General features: G+C 36.5%; 1 long non-coding RNA gene across 1 annotated transcript in view; it reads left to right on the top strand.

Moving 5' to 3' along the window:
- The first annotated feature begins 684 nt into the window (after positions 1 to 684).
- Positions 685 to 24,163, top strand: part of LOC143271801 (uncharacterized) — a 140,904-nt gene continuing 117,425 nt past the window's right edge. Inside the window, exon 1 of the long non-coding RNA XR_013048964.1 lies at positions 685 to 766. This is a non-coding gene — a long non-coding RNA (uncharacterized LOC143271801). The remainder of the gene's footprint in view (positions 767 to 24,163) is intronic.

Genomic DNA, 24,163 nt, shown 5'->3' with positions numbered 1-24,163 from the left:
TTGTTTGATGATTCTATTTTTCTATTTTTTATTATTAAGATATTTTCTATTCATTTTCTATACCAATCACAGATTCCCCTCTCCTCCCTCCTCTTACCACCCAGCCTTCCTCCTCCCTTGATCCACCCCCCATTTTACACCTCCTCCAAGGCAAGGCCTCCCATGGGGAGTTAGCAGAGCCTGGTACATTTAGTTGAGGCAGGTCCAAGCCCCTCATCCCCACACCAACTCTATGTAAGGTGTCCCACCATAAGCACTGGGTTCCTAAAAGCCTGCTTTACTCCCTCCCCTTTATAAGCAGTTTGTTTTATTATTTTAAATCTATGTCTGTATATGTATATTTTTCCTTTCTCTCTCAAGCCTAAGTACACCTTTTAAACACACCATGATCCATTTATAGGCCTTTCTCTCTGAATCTGTTTTTACTGTGTTTCTTTTATTTTTTTTAAGCTTTCTGAGTTTTATTTTGTCCTCCAGTTGGAGATTCATTTTATTAGGCATGTATTTTAAAATAGTTACGGAGGCTTGAACTGTTCAGAGTAGACATTAGACAAGCACGGGATTAAAATTTCTGTGTAAAAAGTGGAACTTGCAGCCGGAAATGGAGAGGTCACATGTGTTGAGCGGTACTTTAATCATGAGGTCACAAAGGTGACTCCTGATTTCATTCACATTCTGTGTTCAGTGATCTGACCTGCTGCCAAGATGTGCTCAGGAGATGGGCTCCCCCTAAATGTATGGACTCCCATCTCACAAGATGCACGTGGTAAGTGATAGACTCTTCTAGTGTCCCCCAGCCTCCTTTCTGGTGTCTTGACCTGTTGAATGAAAGCTAAGTCTTATTTCCCCTTGAATCATTCTTCCTTGGTGCCATATTTCAGAGGGGGACTAGGACTATGGCTGGAAGACTTGGGGCAGCTGTCTAAAAGTGTTTCCCTTTGAACCCTGACCTCCATTACTGCCACTAAGAAGAGAGGTTTCTAAACTCAGGAAACCACAAGCCAGGGCTCTGAGGGCTGAGTACACTGTCCTTTGTGCCCGAAATACTTTTTTGAGTAGGTCGAGTGCTAGAAACAGCTAATGCTATTTCTCTCTCAACATGAATTAATAAAAAGACAACTGGGAGATGGGATTGACTACTGAAAAAGACCTGGGTCTTTGGTACACCTTCCAGGCATGCCTGGCACACGGTGAAGAGGGGAGGGCTTGGCAGGACTCCAGCCTCTCCTGCCTTGAGTACTGTCAGGGGATCTGTTCAGGCCTAAAGCCCAGGATGAAGAAAAGTGGTGCTGGAGGGGGAGGGGAGAGGAAGAGCTGCCTGTGTGGGGAACTATAGTGCCACTGAGAACAGCCTGGGCACCACTGAGCCAACCACAGACCAGTAAGCCCTGAGCTAGATATGGAGAGACTGAGCATTGCTGCAGAACCACACTCCTTGCCCATCCCTGCATGCCTGACACTGGGAAGGACTTAGACTGGGAACACAGACTGTGGCCATTATTTAGAGTCTGTTAGAGGTTTCATAGCACCCCTCGTTCCGCTGCATGTGAGACATACATTCTCAGCTTCACACTTTACATAGGAGGGATGGGGACCAAAGAAGTTGTTTACAATTTTGAGAGGTAGCATTCTATTTCACATGTTCTTTGTTTTCCTGGCAGTATTGTTGAGTGGGTTAAAATATTTGAGTTGTGGTTTGGTGGACTTGATATTGTTTTGTCAGAGGTCATTCTCTGTGCTGTCTTCAAAACCTCACGTTTGGCCCTCTGATTCCTTTGGCATTTATATGTTTAAAACCTATTTATCTTGGTTCAGAAAAGTTTTCTTCACCTTTGAGACAAAGATGTGCTATTTGTCTTCAGTCTCAAAGTGATCTCTCTCTCTCTCTCACTCTCTCTCTCTCCCTCTCTTACACACACACACACACACACACACACACACACACACACACACACATTTATCTGCTGCTACTTTTCTGAGTCCCACCATCCACTTTATGGACAGCAGGTGTTGAGACCATTTACTTCACTCCTCAGAGCCATGAAGAACAGCCAAACCATCTTATGGCATCCAGAATCATTTTGGGTCTGATCCATGAATAGCTCTTTAAGAATGAAGACCCAGACAATTGGGTGAGGCCTGGATGCAGAAAAGGGAGGGAATCATCCTCCCAGTTCCTCACCCTGCCGCTTACTACATAGCATCCATTTACTGTGTTTCTTAACAATTTTTGTTTATCTTACACCTGTCAGAATTGCTAAGATCAATAACAATAACCACTAATGTTGGAGAGAATTTGGAGAAAGTGGCATGATTATCCATTGCTGGTGGAAGCTCAAACTTTTACAGCAACCATTCAAATCATTATGGCAATCCTCAGAAAGATGGGAATCAATCTACCTCAAGATCCAGATATTCCTCTCTTGGGCATATACCCAAAGGACATTTTATCCTACCACAAAGACACTTGCTCAACCATGCTCATTACTGCTCTATTCATAATAGCCAGAAATTGAAAAAATAACCTAAATGTCCCTCAACAGAAGACTGGATAAAGAAAATGTGGTGTATTAACACTATGGACTATTACTCAGCTGTTAAAAAAATGACATCGTGAAATTTACAGATAAATGGGTGCAACTAGAGAAAAACCAACCTGGGAGAGCTAACTCAGATGCAGAAAAAATGATTAAAGTATGTATTCTCATATAAGTAGATATTAGCCATTAAATAATATAATAAAAAAACTACAATCCATAGACCCAGAGAGGCTAGGTATACATGAAGGGACTGAGGAGACATATGAATCTCTCTGCAAGGGGAATACAGGTTAAATTTTGTGGGTGGACTTAGGGCAGAGTGTACTATTATGTGAGCATCAGGCTGATTGTAGGAAGGTATGGGAGGAGAGACAGAATTGAGGGGCATTTGAGGGGTGGTGTGCAAATCTAGTTCAGTGGAAACTTTCTAAAATATGTAAAAGTGACTTTAATGAAGTCTCCACATAATGAGGGAGACAGAATCAAATCTGGCAATTTCTTGGCATGAAACAAAGCTTCCAATACTGGGACTGCATTATAGTCAATTGAGTTTCTGGCCAAAGGGGTCATGTGGAAATCTCCAAAGACCTCAGGCTGTTGCCAAGACAATAGATTGCTCCCTATAAACTGATAGCAGGTCCCCATTGTAGAAGACAACACCCACACAACTCTTTGACCATGTAGAGGTTGAGCTAGTGCCTATATAAAACCTTCAATCCCACATCTAATGTCTTTGGTATGGGAAGGTACTATATAGGCCAAGAAAAGAGAAATGTAAACACTTTGCCATCCACAAAACCTTTGATCTACAATCCTATCCTGCCTGCAAAATGTGCTATGGCAATGGTGGCACAAAGCTTATGGTAGCAACCAACCAATGTTTGTCTTGACTTAAAGCCCACTCCATGAGATGGAACACATATCTGGCACTGCTTCAGTGACCAAGAATCAGAAACTAGATAGCTTAGAGACCTAGGGTAAAACCAAATACTGCTGGTCAAAAAAAAGGAACTATAAATGGACTTCTAATTACATTCTGCTATACTCCTATCAGTACCTTATTCAGCCATCATAAGAGAAGTTTCCACTGCATCAGGTAGGAATAAATACAGAGACCCACAGACAGACATTACACAGATTGAGAAAGAGAGAGATCTTGAAACACACAGCTCTAAAGGGGAAGTCTTCATCAATTTCCTCGTATTAGAGCTCAGGTAATTTATAGGAAGAGGAGGCAGAAAGAGTGTAAGAGGCAGATGGGATGGAGGACACTAGGAGAACAAGGCCCTCTAAATCAACTGAGCTCAGCTCATATGAACTCTCAGAGACTGAAACAGCAAACACAGGAACTACACAGGTCTGTGTCATATTATGCATACATGCTATAGCTTTCAGTTTAGTATTTTTAGGGACCTCCTAGTGTGTAAATGAGTTGGTCTTTGATTCCTGTGCCTTCTATTTGGGATTTTTTTCCTTCTATTGGTTTGTCTTTGCAACTTTGATTAGATGGTTTTGTTTTATCTTATTATATTTTATGTTGTTTTATTGCATTGTTATCTCCTAGAAGCATGTTGTTTTTAATCATAGACAGAAATGATTGTATCCAGATGGGAGGGGAGATGAAGAGAACCTGGGAGCAGTAGAAAGAGAAGGAAATTTAATCAGGATATATAGTGTAAGAAAAAATGGATTTTCAATAAAAGGAAAAATAAAATAAACAAATCTCTAACAGAAAAGAATCTTAAATCTCTTGTTGACAAGTAGATGTTTCTTGATCTGTTCAGTATGTGTAAAAAAAAGATGAAAAAAACTAGATATGACAAGGGTGATTACATACATGAACTTTCAACAATATAACCTACAAAAGACATACACAAGATCATACTAGTTGACATGTCAACATGATTGGGGGATATTTAATAAGTCCCACCCCTAGATAATATGTGATAGGCTGTCAATAGATGCTGAAGCAGGTAGAATCATTTTTTCCATGGCAGAGCCTTCTGATATCCCAATCCTAAATGCTCATCAGTAAGCAAAGGGACATATGAGTAACACTAATCAGACATATTACATTGTATATATGTGTGTATAAATATATCAAACAGTAATACTCATAGCAGTAGAATTTGTAAATTTTAGAAAGGATGGTAAGGGAAATAAGGGAAGAGGCAGAACAGAATGGGGTGGGTGGTAGAAATGATGTAAATAGGGTGACTCAAGTGTGAAGTTATCAAAGCTTAAAATTGAAATTAAAATTTTTATAACATTCTTTTTAGAATGTTATTTATTTAACTAGAGCTTAGAGAACAAGGGAAGTTTGTTTGATTAGACACACGGTCCTCAACCCTCTTCAATATCCCCTCAACCCTTCTCCCATCCCTTCTTATCACAGTTGTATAGGTGTTCAAGCCTTCTGATAGGTTAGTGTTGTGGTTGATATATTGTGCACCCCAATAAACTTATCTGAGGATCAGAGAACAGAACAGCCACTATATTAAACATAGAGGTTAGGCAGTGGTAGCATATGCCTTTAATCCTAGCATTCTGGAGGCAGAGATACCTCTGGATCTCTGTACGTTCAAGGCCACATTGGAAACAGCCAGGCATGGTGACACACACCTTTAATCCCAGGAAGTGATGGCAGGAAGCAGAAAGGTCTATATGGCATGAGGACCAGGAACCTAGGGGCTTTTAAGCTTTTAGGCTTTTAGCAGCAGTTCAACTGAGATCCATTCGGATGAAGACTCAGAGGCTTCCAGTTTGAGGAAACAGGATCGGCTGAAGAATTGGCAAGGTAAGGTTAGATGTGGCTTGTTCTGCTTCTCTGATCTTTCAGAATTCACCCCAATATCTGGCCCCAAGATTTTTTTATTAATAAAACCATTTTAGAAATTTGTGTTACATAATGTTCCATCTATGACTATACTTCCATAAATCTGAGACATTTTTTTCAATAAGCTGAAGTTCAATAGTTATGAATCAACTAAGTATGAAAGAAGTTCAAGCTTTCAGAAATAACGGTCTTAGTACAAACTAGCTCAGATTCTATTTTTGTTTTATCTACACAATTCTACTGACTTAATATAATTTAAGCATTTGTGTATTTCAGTTATTTCCTACACAAAACAGTATTCCATAAAGAACTCCAACATCACCTTGGATTTTGCAGGAAATATGGGCCAATCCTTCAATTTATATGTTGGTGTTACATAATCCTCTCCTCAGAAGATATAAACAAATAAATGTGCACTTATTCCAGAGAAGGAAACAATGACAGATCAAAGTAACAATTCCACAGAAGTCTGTCTTGGTGAAGTAACAAGTTCACTGGGCTTAGAGGAATATGGATAAAGGCTTAATTACAGGAGCTGTGGGTGGTCTCCAAATGGCCACATCATTTAAAACTTAACCCTAGTATGAATGATGGCACTTCCATGACCACGGAGATGGAGCATCACCTTCAGTTAATGTTCAACAGTCTCTGTCCTCCAACACTTCCAGAGGTCATATATCTGTGACTCAGAATTACATGCAGCTGAGGGGAAGGATGAGGAGAGTGTGCTTAGAGAGTCTGGTGAGGGTCTAATAACTCTTTCCAGTTCCTCTTTAGGCAGTGGTTTTCAATCTGTTGGTTTTGATCCATTTGGAGGTCAAGTGACCCTTACTGAGGTCACTTAAGACCACTGGAAAACAGTTATTTACATAATAATTCATAATAATAGCAAAATTAGTTAATAATTAGTAATTAAAATTATTTTTATTATTGGGGATCACCACAATATAAGGGACAATATATATTAAAGGGTTACAGCAGTAGGAAGGTTAAGAACCACTGTCCTTAAGGGAATATGAACAAGCTCAACTTTAATTCTCTCTTAGGCTAGGTACTCACAGCATTCTGAGCTTTTTATACTTGAATGACAGTTACACTACATTTCCACTGCATGAGTTTGGGCATCTTCAGGACATTCTCCAGGTGATGCAAACCTTTTACAAGCCTTAGTTTGTTAGAGTCTTGATATAATTAGAGCTTGAACTAACCTCCATATATCCCAATTCATTGAACTGTGTTTATGAAAGGATAACAAGACCTTTCTGTTTATGAATTAAAAGTTTATTACATTAAATGGTATTACATGCTAGGCTCAGTTCTGGAACTAGGCATACAGAGATGTCTGGGACACTGCTAATGCTGTAGGAGCATAAAGACAAAGGAAACATGTTACTATTTATATGACAAGCATGTGTTCAAACAACATAACATTGACATGGTCACTGACATTTGAAAACACTGTTTTGAAAGTAGGCAAAAGTAACTTCACAGAAAGGCATACTTAAAAGTTGCTGCTTTAAGTAAAAAATACATATCAGATATTTTATTAGAATTGTGTTTGATTTAGTAATGCCACAATTAATACTTAATATGCATGCTTATGTGTATGCTGTACAGGCATAAATAATATGATATAAATTGTACATTCCCTGTGCAATTATATTTACTTATAGCAAATAAGGAGATATACAACAAAAGGGTAAAATAATTTCCCCAAGATCACAGGAGGAGCAAAAGTTCAAGCTGTGATTTGATGTAATTTATGCAAATAATATAAATTAACATTTCCTCAGAAGATCTGATTAGAGAGCATTAAATGAGTTAATACAGTTTTGTTTTTCCAAACATCATACAGTATGAATAATTTTGACCAAACGTATAAGGATATGACACATATATACATAGTCATACCTTAGAACAACACTTTTCTGAAGGTATGGATTAAAAATGGATTAAAAAGAAATGAAATAGTCTTCAGTTATGCATTGCACAATTCTGTCAAACATCTTGTAAGCACTCTAAAAAAATTAGAGTTTTAATTTTTGTTTAAATTATTATCATTTAAAAACTTTAAAATTACCTATCTCTGTATCCAAGCAGATGAAATAATGTGGGGGACTGGACCTTCTGATGGAGCTAACGGCTTGTCTGGGATTTGCAGACCAGAAGTAAATCTCATTTAAAAAGCAGCCAGAAGGCAATGGACAGAATTCAAACCCTGAATGCAGAAGAACAAACATTTTTACCAGCGTCTGTTTGGTAAACCCTGACAGCTGAGCATCTGGACACGATAGAAAGCAGGACTTTAAAGCTATCATTGAAATCTGTCCATGTGAAATAGATAATCCATTCTCTGTAATTAAGACTAAGTCCTCAGTATCTGTCACAAGCAACATTAATACAGATTAATTCAAGAACCTTGGAAGAGACATGCCATGCTGATCTGTGTAGCATGACCCTGAAGAGGACATTTTATTGTGAGTAAGATTTCATTGTCAGAGAAGAAATGTCACTCTGGCAAATGTTGAATAAGGCAATGAAGTATTTTAGTGGGTAAAGTGCTTATCAGTTAGATGTGAATTGGCATGCTGAGGACTCCATTTGATAAATGACTATTTTCAAAAGTCAAATGGTACCCTCTTCTGTGGCAGAGTCACTCACTCAAGAGTGAGAACATGAACTTGAAAGAACACCCTGTTACCTTTAATATTGCATGAACTTTCTCCTTTAAAAGTGGCATGGTGAACATAAGATGTTTACACCTTTTAAATTTGGAAGTGCAGACTGAAGGACCAAGGTCACCTTTTTCAGCAAGCTTACCTTTAGCCATCCATATTGCCAACAGGATTAGGAATCTAACAGAAGTCAATGGTGATGCAACTCTCATGAGACAGTGTAATTTCTACCATCTTCATGACTTCATTCTGTCAAGTGGCTCTGGAGGCAATTACACCATAGAGAGAAACCATACATGTGTTTAACTATGCCATTCACATTCATTCACTATACACTGGTTTGGGGGGGGGGCTTTGTTTACACATTAAAATTCCAGAGTAGTTCTATCACCCTTACAGTTAGCCTTCTGGGCACTAACTGTCTGCACTGATCATAAAAGAGGCAAATTTGGAAGAATATATGTTTTATGTCCCTAAGAAATCTTCAAAAAGACATCTGCTAGGCTATCGTCACCTGCTGATTTGCATTCTAGATTGTCTTCCACGTTCTCTCCACTTTTCTCTCTGTCTTGGCTCATTCCTCTGTGCCTCTGCTTTAGCTTTAGCCTGTATTCACTAGTGCCTGCTCATGGGACCTGGTCCATCAGCAGTGTCACCTTCATCGTCTCTGAATTTCTGTCCCTCATAGTCTCTTCTTCCCCTTTGTCATCACTTCTAATTTTCCGTCTTAGATTTCACTATTATTTTTCTTATTTTAAAGCTAACTTTGCTAAGACATGGTTGACAAAATAGTATACAATTAGATTAGAGAATACAATGTTTCTGTAATGCATATGCAGTATGTAGTATATATACATATAATAAAATAATGAAATCAGGCTAATATATCTATTATCTCTCTTTGCCAACACATTTTAAATATCAAGAGCATGTCACATCTGCTGTTAGTAATTTCCAGGCATGCTGTATTGTTAATGATGTTTACCACATAGTATGGAATAAATCTCTACATATTGTTCATCCTACATAACAGAATGTTTCCACAATTTGATAAATATTCTATCACCCTCAAAATACCCTTAACCCTTTGCAGCAATAATATTGTGTTTCTCTGTTTGAAAAACTAGCGGCACAGTAAATCAAGTGATATTCCAGTGCAAGTCCTAGAGTCTGAGAACCCAGGCAGACAATGGTGCAAGTTCAGACAAGAGAATAGAGATGAAATATCCCAGTTTAAGCAAGAAAGCAGGAGACCAAAAAGAATTCCCCCTCCTTTCATTTGATTGCACCCCATCCCTAAATAAGTTAGGTGATACTCTACCTCACTGCTCAGCAGTTTCTAATTAACTGATTACAGTTATACAAATTGTAATATCCAACCTGCCTCAACTGAATGTACCAGGCCGAGCTGACTCCCCAGGGGAGACCTTGCTGTGGAGGAGGTGGGAATGGGGGGTGGGATGGGGAGAAGGCTTAGGGGTGGGAGGAGGGAGGACAGGGGAATACGATATGTAAAAACGACTAGAAAATCTCTTATATAAAATAAAAAAAATGTAATATACAGGAATATCTTCACAGACATAAACATAAATAATGCAAGCAATGCCATTAAAAATAATATATTATATCAATTACCCTGTCTCTCTAAATGTCTATAATGTAGCTCATGTATGGAATTTTCTTGTTCCTCTACAGCATTTTGTTGATATTACTTAATACAAAAGTTTTATTGATTTGAAATTGTATATTATGTATACAATTATATAATATACATAAATAATATAATATAATAAATGTATATTAGTATAATTTTTACTACTGATAAAAGCATGCTTAATTTCCCATTCATTCTCTTCTTTAAACATTTTGATTATGTTTTAGTGTGTTTGATTATATTTTAGTGTATGTATGCACATGAGCACACACGCATGCCTGAATGATATGGACACATACATAATTCGGAGGATAACTTGAGTGATTTAATTCACTCATTTCACCATGTGGGTCCTAAGTTTGAACTCAGATCTTCAGGTCTGGCATTACCTACTGAGCCATCTCATCAGCTCCTTCCCATTCATTCTTAAATATGTTGTATGCTTTTTCCAACTAGTCAAGCCTGCTTTCGAAAATGTTCATGTACTAGCAGGAAAAGGTAGGAGTTAGGAAAGAAGGGACTTTTTTCCTTCCTTTCTCTTGTCCAAATGACTCAGGGAAAAGTCAATAAGATACCCGAATTTCAGTTTGCTACTCTGTGGTCTCATTCTTCCAGACTTCTTGACATAAAGGGTGACTTATTTAATAACACAATCCTGAATCCAATTAAAACTAGCTTCAAAATGAAAGTAGGATGGAATATTTCTAACAATTGAATTTAGTCTTTGTTTTATATTTCCTAAAGGTAATCAATTCATGATTAACTGCATTGTTTTAATTAGTTACACTGTGGGGTAGATCTAATTTAGTCAATTGAGAAGATTCTGTACTGAAGTTCCAGCCCAAGACAATGATTTGGAATCTTTTCACTGTCTTATACAACAAAATTATCATTATCTGTGCTTTATTATTAGTCTAAATACTCTTCTCATTAGTCAAATCAACCCTTAGGCTTGTAACCATGAAATTATGTCAAAGATAAGGAAATTCTGCTTTATATTTCATTAATACAATTGCCAAACCTATTAATGAGAGCTCATCAAGTCCCCACATATTAATGTGGAAGAGTCACAGCCATACAAAAATAAAGTGATATCTGATGATTGTAGTTTAATGTGATAATGCATTTTACCAGTGTTATTAACTTTTATGATTGATTTAACCAAACTTCCCATTTTAATCAATGGGAAGGGACAAAGTCAGGTAGGAAGTCAGAGCAATCTTTAACAAGTCAAAGAAAAGGTGCTGATGATGCTCTGGGAGGAAAAAAAATAACTTCTCTGTTCATCTAATTCATGTTTCTCCGCTACTCGTGCTCTAATTCATTGCATTCTATTTGCTTTGCTCCATCAGCTTTGCTTCTCTAAATCACACTCCATGAAACTTGACCTGGTTTGCCCAGGAGAATTTGACACACTGATGAATATATGGTATTTGGGAGGCACATTAAATTAGACTCTCATTTCTACCAACTGTTAGTTTTATGAACGTGGAACTCTCTAAAGACCAACTTGGGCCTTTGTTTTGTCATTTCTGAATCATAATTGATAAAACATTATGATTCACAATAGTATTGTAGATCTTATTTAACACTGGATAATATTTAACAGAGTGCTATGATTCTGTTGTTGATACTGTTTGCTTCTGTGCTTTGTGTATGTAAAGTAGGGATCTATGCTTGAGCCTTACTGTCTAAACCACTGTTGTTGGTTGGTTTTGCTTGGTTTTTTTTTTTCTTTTTGCAGGCATAGGCATAGTTCCATTGTTTAGTTGCAGTCATTGACCTTCAGATTCTCTAAGCAATTCCAAGATCAGTGTATGGAGACATAAATCTAGAAAGGGAAAGTTTGCACTTCCTCAGAGTGGAAATATTGGAGGTTAAAATTGCTATTTTTATAAGAATTTCCATCATGCAGTCTTAGTAACAACCGCTTCTTATTGATGCTTAATAGGTGGGTTTTAAAGATAAATGATATATGATATTTCAGAGAATAATTAGCTTCAAAGCAGTAAATTACATTAAGATCATCTTTGCCTTCCTTTTAAAATATATTATCTCTGCAGGAAATCTTTAAACTACCAATGGATGTATTTGATTAAAATGGAAAACTCTGGTGTATTAATAGGTAATAACAAACTGAAATGGCTAGCCACAGAAGGAAATTATTTGTAAAAAATATATATGATAAAGGAATAATATATACACTATGCAAAGAACTCCAACACTTCAACAATTGTAAAGACAAGCCAATTAAAAAAAATACTAGCAAAACTTATGAGGAAGTGAATTTCTGAGGAAGGTACACAAATGGCCAACAGAATGATGAAAAGCACATAGTATCAAACATCATGAGGAATTGCAAATTACAGCTACATCCAAATGAAATGCCATTGGATATCAATTAGAATGATTGTTGTAAAAGAAAACATAAAAAAAACCTGAATGGTAGGTTAGTGAAGACATGTGGAGAATTTAACTAGGATCACTGTTGAATGTAAAATGGTACAGCAACTGCAAGAAATATAACAGTTCCTCAAAAAGTATTTTTGGATTGTTCTAAGGCTGTTATATATAATTATGGGCATATCTCTCCCCCAAATGAAAGGGCAGAAAGCAAGAATGCATAGTGTATTTGCATGCAGGTGTCCACATGACCATATATCAAAAGAACCTGTACTGTAATCACTAATTTAACTTCTTCACTATTATGACCTGAAATTTCTTGATCATTAATTCAATTAAATAATCATTCAGAATTTGAAGTATAAGAAAGTCTTTCAAGTTTACATCAAGAATAATATATGTAAAGCAGAGGCAGATGTATTGCTCTGAGTTTGTGACTAAACTGGTCTAATATAGTGAGTTCCAGAACACCCAGAGCTATACAGTAAGACCTTGTTTCAAAATAAAACAACAAAACTACCTGTCTGTAGTGGGTAGCTGTTCTAGCCTCTACCTGGAAGTACTGCCCCCATTGGGGCTTCCAGTAACTGTCACATCTACCTATGGCCTGCCCCTTAGGCAGGACCAAGACAGGAGTCCTTAAGACCCTAGATCCGGATGTACCAGCTCTCTTGGTTCTTGGTGATCCTGGATGCTGGATGGTAGATCCAGTGGAGTGTAGTTCTCCAGAGAACACTGTTGGACTGCACCTCACCTCTCCTGGATCCAACCAACCCCTTTACTAACTGTAAATTATCCCCCAAAATAAACCTTTTTAACTACATGGAGTTGCCTTAATATATCCTCCAGTATCAGTCTGTCTACCTATTTCAACATATCTATTTATGGATATATATTTAATTTATATGAACAAGTTTTCTCCAGTATCTGAGAAATTATCATTGTTATACCTATAAGCAAGAAGCCCTTCTAATGTTTTAGCTGTCTGTAGTTCAAAGGTGTATTAAGTATATTACATCTCATGCAGAGCTTATTAATTTAGACAGTGTTGTGAGACAAATAGGGAGAGTACAAAAAAGGCAAATGAAATGTAAAGAATTTAAAGCTTTTCAAAATATTTTTTCATATCACATGCTAAATATTTCCAGGTACACATTTGAATCCAGTAGACACATACATATAAATTTTGAGAATTGGTTTAATAAACTTTGTCCTCAAACATACTTCTTAGTGTAATGATAATAACATAGAGTTCCATGGGTCTTCTTGTAGATTAACTTTCCAGACAAGTAACTCAGATCAAATAGGTTTGTGAGAAGCTTATCAGGGAAGGGTTTCAATATCACTATGTATGAGTGGAAAGGAAGGAAGCAGGATTGATCAGGATTGAGCAGAAGTTATGCTGTAACACAGCCTCAAAAATGGTACATATTTTGTAGGGGCTTTGGGGATTTTCAGCTAGAGGGAACCATATAAATTGTTAGTATGTTATGCATGACCCTAGGAATGGGATGAGATTGAGGACCCAAAGAGAATCTCCAGTCAAGTCTAAAGCTGACATCTGAAGTCTGTTTGGTGGCAATGGTGTTGGAATCAGAGAAAATGTGATTATGGGATGGAAGTAACATCTGGGCAGCAAATCATAATGACACCATAGAATATTTCCAGATCAAATACTATATGTTTTTGATGATCAGGGAAGACAGCCGAGAAAAGTAATTTCAGCCCAGCTGTGAAGCAAGTTGGTGATTGGAACTGGCAGTTAACACACAAGCTAATAATTTTTATTAAGTCCATTATTAACCTATGTAAAAAAATTAGAGGTAGTACAAATGTATCTTTCCACTGATGCTGGAATTTCTAGTATATGTTTGAGTGATTTAGAGTTGATATGAAGAAAAGTGTTACATAGAAAACATAATTATAAAAAAGAGATAAATTTAAAGTCATTGATGAGGAAGCTCAAATTTCTGAAACTATATATCATCTGTGGCTAATATGAAAATTTAGAAGTTGTTAATGACATTAGACTTAGTTAAACATTAGTGGAGCAGACAGAAGCTATTCTTTGCTTCCTGTCCTTATTTATTTTTCTTTCTTTTAAGTTTTATTCTTTTTCTTGTGCTACATTTTCAGACAGGCTCTTACTGAGAAATGAAAGGTAGACACAGCAGTGGATCATGTTTTTGACAAGCCTAAAGCTTGATGACCCATACACAATATACTCATCTGATGCCTTTTGTCAATATCTTGACAAGGTCATCATGCATTACAAGGAAACTTTCAGATTCTAACACACTAATGCTCACTTTTTCCTGAGGAAAGTACACAAAAGGTATAATTTTAACACATCACCATTATTTCTGACTACATAGTAGGCAGTTTTGTTCAACTTAAGTGAAGTTCTTGCATGCAAATACATCAATCAGAAACTAAAGTGTTCCAAGTAATAGCAGCAACAAAACACAAAGATTCATTATCTGACCTCCAAGTATCATTGTGGCACAGAGCAAAACCAGCTATTTTTCCAGCATGGTTAGAGTTAGAACCCTTTCATTAAATACAAGCTAAAGACAGAGTTTTTGCTTCTGAGGGTGTGATCCATATGTCAGACACATAAACCATCAGAACAAAATAAAGGATGTAGAAATAAAGTTGCACATCCACAGTCAACAGATTTTTGAAAAATACAGAAGAATATAAAACAGGAAAGATTATCTTTAATAAGCAGTGTTAGAAATATTTCATGTTCATATATATATATCACATACCTGAGTGTGTGTATATGTATCTCCAGGGCTTTAAGTACACTAAACAATTGTCAAATTCAATTCAATATGTATGAAGACACCAATGCTAGTATTCAAAGCAGTAAAAAGGACACTCTAAAACCTCTATAGAATTAAAAAAAAACAGAACACAAGGGAAAGAAAGAAAGAAATATTCCAGACAACTTACTTCTTCTATTTATTCCAAATAGTTTCTTTTCTGCTTCAGAATTGAGGCTTAAATGTCAAATGACCCCAGTTACTCTGAGCGAAAATGTAGAAAACTATTTTACTCTTTAGCAATGTTTAGAGTATATAGGGACTAAAATATCCATGTCTCAGACCCCATATTGACGCAATTATAGTATTTTTGTTGCTACCTCATGGTGGTATAAGACAAGCTTTTGGACATTTATTACTTACAGCATTTTAATTCTCGGTTGCACCTTTGTTCTCTTTCTGCATGTCTCTTCACAATTTAACTGAAGAAAAGTTGCATAGTTGCAGTTAAGTCTACAGAATAAAATATAATGAATATTTTTCTAATATGGCGATCAAACAGTTGACAGTAACTGGCATTCCTATAGTACTATTCCTGTTACAAAATCTGAATAATTATAATGGAAAGATGGTGATTGCAAATCTTTAATTGATGTACAGCAAGCTTCTCTGTAATGGTTGCCAATGTTTTTCACAGGCTATAATCTTATATCTGAATGGGACACAATTTCCTCAAGGCATCAAGTCAGAAAAAGACATTATAAAGGCATTTTTTAATTCAAAACAGCACACTTGTTTTGTACAGAACTCTCAGAGATGGTTTAGCAAGCAGAACAGAATATGTAAATTCATAACACATAAGTTCAGTAATTGTTTTGCTCTGAATATCATTGGTAATTCAATCTCATATAAACTCAAAGACTAAACAACACTTCACTGAGTGGTTGTAGGATTAATAGAAAAGTCAAGAAGAAAATTTTAAAACTTACTAGAATTGAGTATTCATGAATTCCCAGCATGTTAAAATGGATGGGACACAATTACATTAGCCCTAAGTAAGAGAAAAACCTACAAAGTCAATTTTAAAAAAGGTAAGACTTCAGACAAAATTTAGGCGAGTCATACACTGGAAATGATAAAATTTAAAAATTTATCAGATCACAACTATTAATTTAGCAATGAACATGCAGGCTAGTCAAAAGAAAATAGTGCAATAGGAACAAAACCAAAACAATGAACTAATGTAAGATTGAGTTGGCTCTTTGAAAAGAAGATCAAGAGTGATTAACCCTTAACCAACTTAACCCAAATAAATAGAGGACACAAATCAATAAATTAGAAATAAAAGATAGATATTAAGACAGATACATATTGTGTAGACTAGTTTCATGTCAAGCTAGAGTTATCTAAAAAGAGGGAATTTCAATTGAGAGAATGACTGCTTTGGCATTTTCTTAATCAGCTGTAAGGCATTTTCTTAATTAGAGATTGATGGAGGAGATCCTGGCCTGGTTTCAGTGCTGCCATTCCTGGACTGGTGGTCCTGGGTTTTATAAGAAAGCAGGCTGAAAAAGCCATGAGATGCAAGCCAGCAAGCAGCACTCCTCCGTGGCCTCTGCATCAGCTTCTGCCTCCAGGTTCCTTTCCTGCTTGAGTTCCTGTCCTGGCTCTCTTTGGTGATGAACTGATATGGAGTTGAAAGCCAAATAAACCCTTTCTTCCCAAGTTACTTTGGTCATGTATTTACTACTCTAAGTGATAGTGGGACCTGGGAGAATGGAGCCAATAAATGAGGCAGACTGAAGTCTCATGGCCAACTTTATTAAGACAATTTAATAAAGGGTTAATAAAAATCACATGAATAAAGTGTGCAATAATGAGAACAAGCTCCATGTGGGAAAAACATGTTCTTCCATGGAGGCATATAAAGAAGTAACAATAGCCAGTTCTAATGAATAGCTGGAAGTAAACTTAATATTCGCCACAAGGGGCATTAAAGCATATCTCAAGAGCAATTTTGTATTTTGAAGAAACTAAGGTCGAGATGCTTGTTTGTTTGTTTGTTTGTTTGTGTGCTTTCTCACAAGCACTCAGAATTCCCCTTGCATGACTCCCTTCTTGGACCCTGTACTGACAGCCATAGTGTTTCTTCAAAGCAATAGTGTTTCTAACCCCAACAAATATGAAATTCAGAATAAGGTAAGATCACACTTTTTAAAATCCTCTACTTAACAAAATTCTAAAATAAAAAAGCAGATGAATTCATAAAAGTACAATATTCAAAATCAAACCAATATGAAATGAATTATTTAAACAGATTCACAAAAGATATTTGAATAGTAGCAAAACTTTTTCAAATAAAAATGGCCCATAACCTGGTGTATTTATAGAAGAATTTTAACAGAACCTCAAAGAAGAATTAATAACCATAGCACTCAAATTATTCCCTGTAATAGAGAAGACAGGAGGGCTTCTAAATAATTTTGATGATGCCAGTATCACCCTAACACCAAAAATGAATAAAGAAAAAAGAAACAAATATAAACAACAAAATACAATGCATTTTTCCTAATGAGGTGAAATCATGCTCATCTAAAAAAATGTCATTAATCATGGCCAAGTTGGTTTCACATGAGAAGTGCAAGAATGGTTCAATATATCAAACAATACATATTATCATTGTACAAATAGGTTTGAAAAGCAAATTGAAAGATCATCTCATTAGGTACAGAGTCTTGGACAAAGTCCAACATACTTATATAAGAAAAATTATGAAAGCTCTAGAAATAGAGGACATCTTACCAAAATTAAGGCTATATATGCCATACCTATAGCCATTATCAAGGTACTAAAGAAATGCTCAGAGGAGACACTAAGTTAGAAACAAGAGAAAAGTGCCTACTACCTATACAGAAGCATTGTCTTCTTAATCAATATAGCTAGAGAAGTGAGAAAAGAAAATTAAGGGGGTATAAATAGGAAAACAAATTGATACATACATACTTACAGATAACAGGATTCTTCATATAAGAGCCTCTAAAGATTACAGTAAAAGACCAGTCCTCTGAGAGATGAGACTTTCAGCAAAGTAGCAGGTTACAAAATTAATATATAAAAATCATTAGTCTTCCTCTAAATCAATGACAAAAAAGCCTGAAAACAAAAGAAAAACAATTCTTTTCACAATAACACACAACCATACACACAGAGAGAGAAAGAATAAAATGTCTGGTAATAAATATAAGCATGGAAGAAAAATATACAACCAAAACTTTAAGGCACTGAGGAAAACTAAACAAGGAGAACACTAGAAAATGGCAAGATCTTCCATAGTCATGATTTGGCAGTACTGATTAACACTATCTCAATCAAAAGACTAGGGTCTTTCTATACAGATACAGCAAAGAATCCAAAAATCTTCATGTAGATTCAAGAGACCAAAGATAGCTAAAGCAATTCTGACAACAATACATATCAGCTAAACTGTGCAAGGTATTGGCATACCTGAATCACACTACACTACAAAGCAATAGTAATAAAATCAGCACTGTATTCACACACAAAATAGACAGGTACATCAATGAAACAGGATAGAGGGAACAGGCAAAACTCCATTAGACTACAGCTACTTCATCTTGGACAAAGATACCAAGAATATAGAATGGAGAAAAACCATCTTCTACCATGGTGCTACAAATCATGGATTTGAACATGGAGAAAAATGAAGCTACATCCTAATCATTTAACCCTGCACAAAACTCACCTGCAAAAGGACCAAGCACTTCAGCATGAAACACTGTATTCTGAAATTTCTAAAGAAAAATATGTTACATGTACTTTAACTTATAGACACAAGTAAGGACTTTCTAAATAGGTCTAAAGTAGCATAAAAAAATCACCCTAGAAATTCACAACAGGGATCACCTGAAACTAAAAAGCTTTGTTATAGTAAAGGAAATTATGAATTGAAGAAGAAGGCAGAAAAAATAATTACAGAAAATATTTGTCATCTCTTATCTGACAGGGTTTATGTCTCAAATGTGCTTGTGTATATGTGTGTGCGTGTGCATGTTTGTGTATGAATGAATCAAAAATCATGAATATATATGTCAAATGGTCACATGGGATGCTGAGATGGCTCCATGATTAAGAGCAACTCATCGAAGGACTATGATTCAATCCCCAACATGCACATGGCAGTTCAAAGCCATCTATAACTTCAGCTCAAGGGAATCCAGTTCATCTAGCCTTTTCAGGCACATGCATGAACATGGAAATACCACATGCTAGAACATACCTACATATAACCAAATAATTTTTAATCATGGTATATAGTGTAATTATAGTTTATACCTTAATATTAAATTCAAATTGAAATAATAAACTTATTTCCAGACTTATACATGTAACACAATGAAAATCAACTCATTATATCACTTTTTAAAAATAATTTTGAACATTTCTTTTAGAAAGATATTCAGTAGAGTTGTTGGGGATACAGTACAGATGGTAGAGTACTTGCCTAGCAAGCATAAAGTCCTGGATTTGGTCCAGCACCACATAAACTGGATCAGTAATGCAGACCTATAATATAAGAATTTGAGAGGTAGAGAAAGGAGGATCAGAAGTTTAAGTTCACACTAAGGCACATAGTAAGCTCAAGTCTACAGTGAGGTACATGAAGCAGTGTGTCAAATTGTTCCAAAATAGAAAAGGAAAAAGTAAGGAAAGAATAGAGAGAGGGAGAAACGGAGGAGAAAGAAGGAAAGAAAAAAAAGCACTATTTAGCTCCACCAGTTACATGGTAACCAAAACTGTGCAACCTCATCTGTAGAGATTTACCACAATTCTATAGTTTATAGTTCAGATTTACTAGCCATTGGGAGTTTTCATAATTTTGCACTGAATGTGATGAAGGCATGTGTTTTCCTGACTGAGGCTTTCTCAAGCTCACTTAACATTGGACGCTGCTATATGAATAATATAAATAGTATATAAATGATATAAAAATGATACTATAATGGAAGGATTTGGATTTAGGTGATTTGTCTTCAAAGTTATTTATTTTACAGACCTAGTAGCAGTTGATTAATTTCATGCCTGTGCAACATACATCAATTTATGAAGCTACCTTGAATATATACCAAAATCTCATTGCTTTTGTCTTAGAGGCGCTTTCTTTATGTATCTTAAATCTAGACTTCAAATATTGACAAATATTGGAGAATGATCAAACTTACCATGCACAATGTGAGTTCAAAATCCAATTTATTTCTTCAAAATATATATGTTTACTTGAGTATAATATAAGACAGCCTGTCAATATCAGAATAAAGGCTTGTAGATTTATTAAAATATGAAGTTTAAAAATATGTTTACATTACATCATTCAAGTTTTGGCTCAACAAACTTGAAAAATCAAGTTTTTCTTGCTATTTGTTTATGTACATACTTTATCTGATTGTGTATTTTAGTAATATCATAAAGAATACCTGTAAATGTTTAGCAACATTATACTCCAAATGTGAGACAGAGGACACCAATGAACATTCCAATTTGAATGGGGGGAAATTCCCAAAGACCTCAAACCTGCAAAAAGAATTGTCGGAATTGAGTAAATGTAGGAACATGAGAAACAGTTATTTCTGCAGAAGAACTCCCCAATTGTTTGGCAAGTGCTTAACAGTCAACCCTGAAGCCATACTTACAATTTACTTTATATGTACCCAACAGGTTATATTTGGGACTAAGTGTATATATACAAATATATATATTCATGCAATAACAATTGAAGAAAAAAGAAGACATGAATTTTAAGGCATGTAGGGAAGAGTAATTTGAAAAGAGGAAAGTAAAAGGAGAATTTTAATTAAAATCCAATCTCAAAAATAAAAATAAACAGAAGAAATGGATTGCCATGTTTGGTGTTCTGAGAAAGAATGACTCTCATAGGCTTATATATTTGAATGCTTAAACACCAGGTATTGGCTCTATTTGAAAGGATTAGAAGGATTGGGAGATGTGGGGTGTTTGGAGATGGGCTTTATATTTCACACATCCATTTTAAGCCTAGGGTCTCTCTTTCTGCTTACAGATTAAGATGTAGCTCCAAGATCAGCTACTACTCCAGGACCTACCTAGGCTTCCTATCATGATGATAATATGCTAAACTACTGAAACTTTAAACAAGCTCCCAATTAAATGCTTTCTTTCATAAAAGTTGCAGTGGTCATGGTATCTCATCACAACAGAACAAGCACTAAGACACAAGTTGCTACCAGAGAATCAGAGAGTAAGATATTGTTGTGAAATGACCATTATGATCTGATCATGTTGGTTGTTGGAAGAATGTGGACTTCTGATTATGAAAAAAGTTGAATGCTTTAAGTAGAGTTTTATGGGCTGTACTAGTATAATGATGGAAGACAGAGGTGCTAAGAAAATGTAGATTATGGCAGTCTGGATTTCTCTTTTACATTGGTTCAGTGTTTCTTATTTAATAAGACGGTTGGTTACATCTACATCTGGCACCCAACATGAAAAGAATCCATCAAAAACCACTTGGCATGGCGGCAGGTCTGCTTTCCCTGCAAGGGCGGCAGGCCGGGCGGTTGGCTTCCTAGCCCGGGCCTAGGTCTGCTTGGCCTCAGGCCAGACTAACTGTGAGCTGCTTGCTTAAAGCCTGCTTGCTTAAAGCCGGTGCTACAAACAACTCAGGCCTGCCCTGCCGAACAGGGCCCCGCCTGTAAAGCCAACGCACGTGGTCGGACCTTAAGGAAGCCAAAGCCAAGCCTTGACTCAGCTCAAGAGGGAACACGTGGCTGAATTTAAGCTTTAGCCAGCTATGCTTTCTTGCGTGCTTTCTCTCTCTCTCTCTCTCTCTCTCTCTCTCTCTCTCTCTCTCTCTCTCTCTCTCTGGATTTACACCTCGGACACTAGGTGGCAATTTTGAAATTTCTTCGGATTTCTACTGTTCTATGCAGATTTGGTAAGTCATAACATATCAGATATTTTAAAGGAAACTATTTAAAAGAGAAATTTTTTCCACATAAAAAAATGGGTCTTATGTGTACATTGGAAGAAAATTGGGTTTTGTTCGAAATTTTAGGCAGTCTGACAATGGAACAACTATATGAGAAGATTAGTATTGTTGGAATTATGCAGTTTATCACCATGCTTATCTTCATTTTAATATTTAAAAAGATAGTCAATTTAAGTGCCAGGATAACATCTTTAGAAAAACTTGTTAAACCTGTAAAAATTCAGACAGAAGAAATTAACAGTGAAGTTGGTTCAAGTTTGGATCATAAGGTTACAGAAAGAAAGCCTGTTTTCACACAGTCACCCTTAATTTATCCTGTAACCGTACAGCAGATGCCTGATCAAATGGCTACATAAAATATTTGGGCTCCAATTGAAATGTTGGATTTAAAAAGGTTTAAGGAGGCAATAGTATCTTATGGCATGCATTCCCCATATGTAAAGCAAATGTTAAACTCTTGGTCAACATATAATAGGATTGTACCACAGGACTGGCGAGACCTTGCACAAGCTGTTCTGGAACCCAGCCAGAGACTTCAATTTCTAACGTGGTTCAAGGATGAGTCTAAAAACATAGAAAAACAATGGAGGGATAAAGGAATACAAGTTTGCCAGGATCAGCTTATTGGAGAAGGCCAATATGCTTCAGTACAAACACAATGTTTATATGATGTCCAAACCCTAATTTTATGTCGAACGGCAGCCTTGAATGCATGGGACAGAGTTGAGGAACCAGGAAAAAAATCTGAGTCATTTACAAAGGTTATGCAAGGCCCAAAAGAATCTTTTACAGATTTTTTACAAAGACTGGCTTCAGCAGTAAAGAAAATGGTCTCAGATTCAGAAGCTAGTAAGGCAATAATTGAATCTTTGGCCTTTGAGAATGTGAATGCAGCATGCAAAAGAATAATCAGGCTGTTAAAGGCAAGATCTGCACCTTTGGAAGATTGGATTAGAGACACAGTTAATGTTGTGGTTGATGAGCATGATGATATGTGGGTAGGAGAAGCAATTTCAAAAGGTTTGAGGAATGTTAGATGTTTTGGATGTGGTAGCCATTTCTCAGGCTCCCTCTCCGGAATCAAACCCTGATTCCCCATCACCCGTGGTCATCATGGTAGGCACAGTGACTACCATCGAAAGTTGATAGGGCAGACGTTCGAATGGGTCGTCACCACCACAGAGGGCGTGCGATCGGCCTGAGGTTATCTAGAGTCACCAAAGCCGCTGGCGCCCACTCCCCCACCCCCTACTCCCCCACCCCCCACTCCCCCATATTCACAGTATACAGAAAGATATCCTGCAGCACTTCTGCTATATGATAGGACAAAACAGAGAAATATGGGCATTGAAGACACTCCATATGGAGTTTATCTTCTTCTTGGCACAAAATGGCCTGCTGGGCAAAGAACTTCTTTTGCCTGGACTTCTTGACAATATATATAAAGTGCATATGCAGGACCCATAGGAAAATGACTACTAAATTTTGACAAAACAAGGCAAGATGGTCCTTCAAGTTCCTGCTTCATGGAGGAGACTGCCAGATATTCTACAGGACACAGGAAGAAGTAACTAAAAATCTCCAGGCCTATAGGCTGAAAACAGATGCTCCCACATTATAGACAATCTTTGAATGACTCTCCAGGCAGCTAGATGTCTTTGTCATTTCTAGAACTATGGAAGTTGCTTGCAATGTACTTCCTGTTTATTTAAGTAATATTATATCCTTCTGTGTTCTTTGATGTAGTTCTTTGACTGAATAGTTATAATTTTCCTTGGTTATGATAAAAGATAAATTATATATGAAATTTTAGACTCATGAAAATAGGATAGATGAAAAAATATTTTCTTTAATTTTGCCAAATACAAATAGACTACACATTATAACTGTCATTTCAATAAATAAAGCCGCATTGGCCTATGGCAAGACATCTTAGAGACAGGCAAGAAATCCAACCAGATATGTGGAGAGAAGAAAGGAGAGGAGGGGAGATGCCAGCTGCTCCCAAAGGAGCAGCAAGATGCTAGCAGCCTGGTAATGCCACAGCCATGTGGCAACTTATAGATTAATAGAAATGGGTTAAGTTATAAGAGCTAGCTAGCAAGAAGCCTGCCATAAGCCATACAATTGGTAATTAATATTAAGCCTCTGAATGATTATTTTATAAGTGGCTGAGGGACCGCAGGGCCGGGTAGGAACAGAGGATCACAGGACTGCGGATCTGAGAGGGGCCTGAGAAAACTTA

The sequence above is a fragment of the Peromyscus maniculatus genome, chromosome 2, assembly GCF_049852395.1.
Source record: "Peromyscus maniculatus bairdii isolate BWxNUB_F1_BW_parent chromosome 2, HU_Pman_BW_mat_3.1, whole genome shotgun sequence".
Classification (NCBI taxonomy): domain Eukaryota; kingdom Metazoa; phylum Chordata; class Mammalia; order Rodentia; family Cricetidae; genus Peromyscus; species Peromyscus maniculatus.
Note: the sequence above shows the minus strand (reverse complement) of the source record. Positions and strands in the feature narration are given on the sequence as shown.